Raw genomic sequence first — 8,970 nt, forward strand, 5'->3', positions numbered from 1 at the left:
GGACACTATTAAAAAATTGAATAGGGTATATACCGTAGTGAAATGTTATCCACTTTTGCAATGTACTTCTACCCGATGGAGTTCTAGCATCAATTACTGACTTCTATATCAGAATTCTTGATATACCATTTCAACATTAGACTCTACAAATTTCTACATCAAAAAGTTTAACGAAGCATATTCTAGATACTTGTATTAAGAATAAAAATCACATATGCTAACATATGTACAAAATGGCTACATAAGGATTAAAAGTCCATGAACTAGAATATTAATCTTAAGATGTATTTGAAATTTTAAACATTCCAATACACTGTAAGTACAAGGATGGGGTAGACATCAAGGTTTCGCAACACATACACTTGTAATTCTACAAATGCAATTCTAACCAAAACCTTCTTTTATAAATTGATAGGAGATGCCAAAATGTTCTCACGGATGGACACCCATCATCAATAGATGATATAAAATATTTTTGGAAAAAGATGCTACAAGAAAAAGAACAAAACATCCAATAAATGATTTTACATATAAGAAAAAAACTAAATCTTGGTGAAACTACAACAAATGTATTAGTATATATAGGTAAGCATTGAAAGGAAAGAAGAACCAAACACACATTGTATGCAGACCAAAACCCATCAGATAGGCAATCTAAAGCCAACCATTATAGCCTTTGCAATCACATGAGGCTCTATTATTACCCCCAACAAGTCAGGGGACTTGACCCCTAGTCTAGATAACAGTCTCTTCAATGACTATCAACTATCCTGCACAATCTCTTTTACTATGTCATTTCTTGGTTCTCCACCTAGGTGCAACCATAGTTCAGGGTTGATGTCATCTCTTCCACCTATGTACAACCACTTCAACGATGTCATACCTCATGTCTTCCACCATGTACGACCATACCTCAATAGTGACCAAACCTCAGTTTCATTAAAAGGAAGCCTCTCCAATCGACATGATGCTTGCATCACAAAGTAGCCAAGGAGGTCCAATTGTCATGATGCTTGGACAGCCACTGCAGTAGCCAAAGAGGTCTACCTCTTCTCTAGTATTCAAATGATGACGCCACTTCCATCCATCTTGAGTAGCTACCTTCAACTTGGGCTTCCTCCAATCCTCATTGTCCAAGTCATTGAAGCCTTGAGAGTGTCACAACTCTCTTTGAGCCTTGAGCCCATGCATGACTCAATAGCCAAGGAGGCTTTGCAACTCCTCCTTCTATTTGCAAATGTCTCAAGCTCATAGCCCTTAGCTGCTTCCTATTATTTCCTCAGTGCCTTTGTGTGTAATCATCTCCTCTTTCAAAAATTTGAGGTGGTTGTGGGGTAATAAGCAATCGCATTGCAACCACATGTGCCACCCTTGTCATTGTCTCTATCTCGTTGCACCCCTCACATGCCAAGCTTGTCCCATCAATAACCACTCCATTTCCTCCTCATTGTCTCATTCTTAAAAGCCTTGCCATTCTCAAGGCAAGGCCTAAGAGCCCTTGTCACAAGGCTCCCTTGAGCCTCAAGCCTCATTGATACAACAATCAACCTCAACTTGGAACCTTACATGTACACTTTGTTAATGAATACCCTTCTTTGCATAGCTTAACCTCACCATAGTTGTAAGTAAGGTGCCATGTCAACATGTGTATCATGCTGACATGTGCTATGCATACATTAGATAAGGCAACCACTACTTAACATGGTAGATCAGATTTGCCACCAGTAGACGACATGTAGCATCTAATTACCATGTCATGTTATCCACCATATCACCACTCTACCATCCAATGTCACATAATCTTATATGCCACATCATGTGCAATCAAGCTCAAGCTTGCCACATGGCATAGCATCAATATGTTATCTAAGCATACACTATGAGTAGTATCTCAATAGTATCAATATGTGGTGCTTAATTTATAGTGTGCATGGCCATGATGTCAAAACACATTTTTATAATATGATAGTGAGCCAATCTAGGGCTTAGGAATCAGCACATAGTAATTTTGATGTATAAAAGTGGTGCAAAGCTCTGTTGCTCCACAAGTCCCAAAGATGAATCCCATCCTAATGAGAACAAAAGTACTCTATCCTATGAGAAATTCAAATCCACCACATAGTATCAAAGAGCCCTAAATATAGCTCTAATAACAGCTCTAGTGCAATATATACAACCTAAAGGGTTAAAACCTGAATTTAAGTTCAAATACTGAATATCTAATATAGAAATAAAGAAAGTAGATCCAATCTATGTGAAGAAACTCAAACCAAATATATACCAAAAACCCACCAAATCTTTGGCTGTGGTGAATCTCATAGGATAGCAAAGTGTCCTCATCAAGCCAATCCCACCACATTCCAACCATTATTATGTAGAGATTGTGGAGTTGGATGTGCCTGCATGGATGATCTACCACACGTATAATTAGGTATGATTGGGATATAAAGACAAATTGTGGTGTTGGGCTAGACTTCCTAGAGGTCCCCCAAATAAGGAGATTTTGTCTAAGTTCACATGCATGAGGATCTACTCATGTGCCACACTTTAGTATTGTCCTCCTAATAGACTCAAAACCACCAACATGGCACATAATCTGACCAAAAGAGTCTTTTGAGTCTGCAAAAGAGCCTCTTGGTTTCAGGCTCAAAGTCTTATAAAGAATTGGACACTATTCCATGTGAAAAGGGAAGTAGGAAGAGAAGATGAGCCTAGAGAGGTGTGATGATTTGTGAGATTAGGTGTAATAATTAATGACTAGTGATTTGTACAATCCTTAAAGATCCTTAAAGATTCATGACTAGTGATTTGTGGCTTAATACATTTGCAATACAATCCTTAAGATCCACAACAAAAAAATATGTCAAAAGAATTTCTAGAATATTATCAACCCCTATGCAAAGGATCAAAATCTGTATCAAGTAAATTTTTTTGGAAGAAACATCCAACTTCATGATTATAGCAATGTGATTTATTTCAAAAAGTGCTTCCACTTTAGATGAGGACAATTCATTCATGCACATTACACTACTATGCAATATTTCAATAAAGTTATCAATTTTTTGAAATATGAAGACTTAGACAAACCCCCATCTCATGATCATTTTGAAAATTCAACCTTTAGCAAGTATTGTAATCATTGTAAACTTGAAAATCCATAAGATGTAGAAGAAATATCAAAACTTATCTTTCAACACCGATAGTAGTGCAATCAGTCTTTAGCCTTTGGATATCCTCATGATTTTGGTACACAAGGTTGGAATGGTAAAGAAGAAAATGATATAGATGTAAATCAAATGTGTATTCTTTAGAAGAAAATGATATAGACACAAATCAATCAAATACAACTTCTTCACCAAAGCACAGTCTCCACCACCAATCAGCAAGGATATGTTCTATTGTGAGAATCATTAACAAGAACATTATGAAAAGACACCAAATGAGACTTAGCAAAAATTCATGGAGAAACTAAGGAAATATAGCTCTATCATATTTTGAATAAATAGAGTTGGAAATCTCATTTGATCACATAGGTGATTTAGAGCCAAAGTGCATACATTCCATTTCTTTTATGAATGTGCAAAAGAATTTTGGAAAACCACTAAGTATTTAACTTCAATTCAATTCAACTATTAGAAACATGAAAAAAGCATTTAGATGCCATAGAGATAATCAACCAAATGTTTTGATATAGGTTTATGCAAGTGATAGCCAATGGCAAATTCTTTCCACGTGTGAATTTTTGTTCAGCCTTTTAGAAGTTTTCAATGGATCCTCTTGGAGGTCACAAATTCAAAACGTAGATATAGACATAGAATTCATTAGGATATTGACATTGCAAAACATGAAACTGCACAATGTGATCATGTAGGCACGTTATGCATATTTATTTTTCACCCTACTTGCTAGGATTATTGGTAGTTAGTGAGTGACTACGTGTAAGCAAAGTATTGGTAGAAGCGCACCATACTTTGTGTGTTTTTTAGTTGGGGACGCCTGGCTAGACATGTATATTTTATATTGCCATTTAGTGTCATAGGTGATTCCATTGTAAATACTAATATTGGTGGCATGTGCTTATATGAACATACGATGGTGTGATGCCATGTTCATGTGTTTATTGATGTTTGATTATTAAAAATAACATTAGAATTAATTGATGTGTGATACATTCAATTGCGACTTCTAATGTTATTGATTACTTGAGTACACATGAAGATGTGGACAAATGGGAGTGAAGGAGCTCAGGGAAATATTCCTTCTAGTTTTGTATGCAAGTTATATGCCTCATTTTTGTAATAGTGCTCAAATGATTTTCTAAAATGGTAGAGGACTTAAAATGCCTACCATACCTTTTAAGCACATATCCACTTTATTTATGGAAAAGTATGTGGTGAGCAATCAACTGAAAGGCTATATTGCTAGGGGATGCATTCAAAACTAAGCATGAGCTTTGGTTCCAGATAAGGACACATGCTTTATGGTTTATCTGGATCTCTAGAAACAATTTTTAGTTTAATGATGTTGAATGTGTAATGATGCCTTGTTTGCTGTATGGTGGGATAGGAAAAAACAAGGCTAGAATTTCATATAGATGCTTATAACCTTGAGCACACAAAGTTGAGTGCAGACCTGCCTGAGCACAAGAGCAGATGTACCATTGCTGAAGAACATGACAAGTTGCCCCAATATCTCCACTAGAAGCCTCCCTCCCATGATGGGGTTCGGCACTCAAATATTCAAAGCAGAGTGGCTGCTGGTCCTTCCACTCAGTCCCTTTCTCACACTTCTGATGGGAAGTTACATGCACAAGAGATCTCTTTGGATCCTTTATAGGGTGTTCCTACTGCTGCTCCTTTAGCTTCACAGAGTGCATAGTACAATGAAGAGGCTACCGGCTTTTCCTTTCAGATCCCCTCCTGCATCTACAAGAAGACCTTAAGAACTTCTCTGTTTTAACTGTCTGTTGCATATAGTTTTTTGTCAGGATGATTTTGTTGTGACTCCTCTATTAGACTAGTCTGCTTCTTTTGCTTCACCGAATGCAAAGTACAATGAAGAGGCTACCGGCTTTTCCTTTCATGTCCCCTCTTGCATTTACGGAGGACCTAGAGAGCTTCTTTGTTTTAACTGTCTGCTACACATAGTTTTTTGTCAGGATGATTTTGTTTGTGAGTCCTCTATTGGACTAGTTGAACATCATGGATAAACTTTATGATGTACAAAGTATTTCAAGTTTAATATAACTACTCTTTTGTGCCCAAAAAAATAATAATAAATACTCCAATTGTGGAAGCGAGACACACATCTAGGGGGGAGATTGTACCCGATGCTTGTCTATTTTCTTCTTCTTGTTCATGGATTTATGTGTCTCTATGAATTGATGCTATATGGTATTGCTTAAATTTCCCTTTCGTAACAAGGTAACAAATCTTTTACTTTTTGTGACCATCCACTTTTTTTCATGATCTATATTTGGCACTTACATTAATTTATGATATTGAATGCTATGCAAAAGATGAAATTGTGCCCATTCTTCAAGATACATCTCAAATCAATGGATTTGGATGTAAGACCACAAATGTCATCATCATGCCTTCTTTTTAGTTCTAAAGACATTAACAAATCATTCATTACTATTTCAAAATCTAAACATCACCTATACAATGACATTCATGTTGAGAGTTCACGCTCAACATCATGTGATCATGTGTGCATAGCACCATCACGTGATCATATGTGCATAGCACTAACCTTATAGAGTGCTATAAAGGAAAGGGTTAGATCCCCTAACCCTAACCCTAAAAGGGTTTGTATATATTCTATTTTTTCAACTAATTCTAGTGTACAGTTAGTCATTTGTGGTGTGCTCTCTAGCTGTGCCCTCTCTCCTCATCTCCACTCTTCTCCTCTCCCCTCTTCATATTTTGTCATGGTATCAGAGCATGGTTCTGCCTTCCGTTGAGGCGCCATCCTTCTTGTGAGAGTGATTGAGAGATTGAGAGATCGAGAGATTTTGAGCGTTCCATTCTCTTCCGTTGAGAGAAAATTCCGTCCATCGGAAAGAGATTTCCGTCATTTGAGAGAGTTTATTTGGTGTTTCTTGAGTTGAGAGAGAGAGAGACTTCCGTTCATTGAGAGCCTAGACTTCTTTGAGAGAGACAGAGCTTGTTTTGTGAGAGAAAGATCATTTTTCATAAGCTTTGAAAGAATCTTATTTGACAGATCTGTGACAAAGAGAAAGAAAGGTTGATTTCGAAGTAGTGAAGCTTCTACTCACTCTCCTCAGCAACGGCCCTGAACGCCATCAACTCTATCCAGCTGCACTAACAACTTCTACGCCCTCGCTTAGCGTTTTCGAGTACATCTAAAATTTGGTGCGGCTGCAGCATCGACCTTCAAAGCCTCTTCATCTTCATTAATTCCTCCCTTGAGAGCATTGCACAGAGCTCCCTCAAGCACGAGTCCGAATCGGCATAGCCCTTGGAAAAGACAGCCACCCAAGCTCTTGGTCTCGGGCGCTCGTGCAACGGGATACAGCTACTACAGCGACCTCACAAGAGCTCTCCACGGCCGCCATCCATAGCTCCAACTAAGGCTAAAGCCATAGCCTTCTACAAAGCCTGCAACGGCCGTGATGCCATCTTCTACTACAGCGCCCTCGTCTCCAAACTCTTAGCTCACGCGGCTCTAGCCCAGGCTCCTACTCAAGCAACGACGAGCTCCATCGCCAGCGACGCGCTCCAGCTCCACGACGAGCTCCATCGCCAGCGACGCGCTCCTAACGGACAAATAGCCGACTACAACGAGCTCACGTAGCTCAGTCCTTCTTGGGCGACTCCAGCAGCTCCACGACGAGCTCCATCGCCAGCGACGCGCTCCAGCTCCACGACCTCAACATCCGCAATGAAGCCTCACGACTCCATCGACGGAATCTTCAAAGATTCTGGAGTATCTTAAAAGATTTCGGCAGGCAACCACATCCATCTGACACGTGGCAGATAAGCTCCAACCTGGGTCAGGGTAAGTTTATCCCAGTTAGATTGATCCTAGGTCAGAGAGCTTGGTTTACATTGTGACACGTGGCAGACCTTATCTGCCACGTCAGTTGCCACATCATCTGCCACATCAGCACTGCCACGTCATTTGCCACGTCACCTGTGCCACGTCATCAGTGCCACGTCACCTGTGCCACGTCATCAGTGCCACGTCACCTATGCCACGTCATCAGTGCCACGTCACTATGCCACGTCATCAGTGCCACGTCACCTGTGCCACGTCATCAGTGCCACGTCATCAGTGCCACATCACCAGTGCCACGTCACTTGTGCCATGTCATCAGTGCCACGTCAGCATTGCCACGTCACCCTGCTGACATCATCAGTGCCACCTCAGCAGTCCAGTCAGCACTGACCCCTGCAGGCACAGTCCCTTGCCAGGCACACTGTGCACACACTGCATGTGCACACTCCTGCCACCTCAGCACAGAGCTTCACTGGCACACCTCTTGCTAAGCACAGTGCCACATCATCACTGCATGTGACTCACAGTGACACATCATCATTGAGCACCATTTGCACTCCTTTTGCCCCTCCACCTAGATCAAGTCATATCTCTTGATCCAGGAAGAATTTGAGGGTGCTCCAAAAAGGAAAGTCGCTCGATTTTTCGTGCTCTACGCGCTCGTTACATCATGCGCACATTTCGGTGCAAGTTACACTCACATTTGAGCCTCGTCGACAAAACCACTTCCTTCACGCACATTTGCCTCTACATCGACGCATCTGACCCAGCACTTAAAAAGAACAAAAGAAAAGGAATTATTTGCTGCTCTTTCATCGATCGACGGTTGGTTTACATCTAGATCAGAGTAGACTAGATCGCCATAGAGGGGACGCTTTGAATTCCCCAAGTTGCCAATCTAAGCCATGCCCGAAATTCCCGACTAGTACCTACTCGGTGTCAGTCCATACGCTCACATCCGATTTCACATCATTACATTACCTGAAACCTTACGTTCATCAGTTCAGTGAGCAGACTTCAGAGTTCAGAGGCATTGCAGATTGATTCAGTGGGCAGATAGCACTTGATTTCACACACACATGCCACCATTGTAAAGCCTATTTGGCTATCTCACGGCATTGTGCACATCATTTTTTCAGCCTTGTAAAGCCTCTTGGCTTTTCTCGGCATCATTGCCACAAGCCTTGTAACACAGATCAGATTTTGTATACTGCAGTTCTATCTTCACCGACGGTACAGAGATTTCACTTGGCATCTTCAGTGTCTTTGCAGTTGATTCATACAGAGTTTTCCAGGACACTTTTTGAGTACATTGTTTGCACCATGTCGACTAGCAACCTCAATCTGGAGGCATCTGCTAAGTTAGACAACTCCAATTACGGTACATGGAAATATCGAATGGAGACCATTCTTGTGCTTCAGGACAAATGGGAGTATGTTGATGGATCCATACCTAGACCATTGGCCAATCCAGCCACCAGTAGCTCTACTCCATCTGTTGTCACAGCACCAGCAACGGGATCTACATCTACACAAACAGTTTCCGCACCAGTAGCAGATCCTGCCATTGCCCGAGCTCAAGCAGAATGGGATAAGAAAGACAAGTATGCCTATCACCTGATCAAGCAGAATGTGCAAGATGTCATGCTAGGACAGCTCAACACAGTCAAGACATCAAAAGAAGCATGGGATATGTTCGCAGCTCTCTACGAGTCCAAGAACACATCCAGGATTCTCACCTTGAGAAACCAGATCAACCAGAGTTTCCGCAATAGCAATGAAACCGGTCATGCTTATGTACTCCGCATCAAAGACTACAACAATCAACTTGCAGTAGCAGGAGAGACTATGAATCCCGCAGAAATGGTTCAAGTAATCCTGAATGGACTAGGAGAAGGATATGAGAATCTAGTCCAGAGTATTGCCATCCAACGGCAAATTCCAACA

The sequence above is a fragment of the Dipteris shenzhenensis genome, chromosome 27, assembly GCF_047967505.1.
Source record: "Dipteris shenzhenensis isolate YYH24624 ecotype China chromosome 27, Dip_SZ_1.0, whole genome shotgun sequence".
In the NCBI taxonomy this organism is placed as follows: Eukaryota; Viridiplantae; Streptophyta; class Polypodiopsida; order Gleicheniales; family Dipteridaceae; genus Dipteris; species Dipteris shenzhenensis.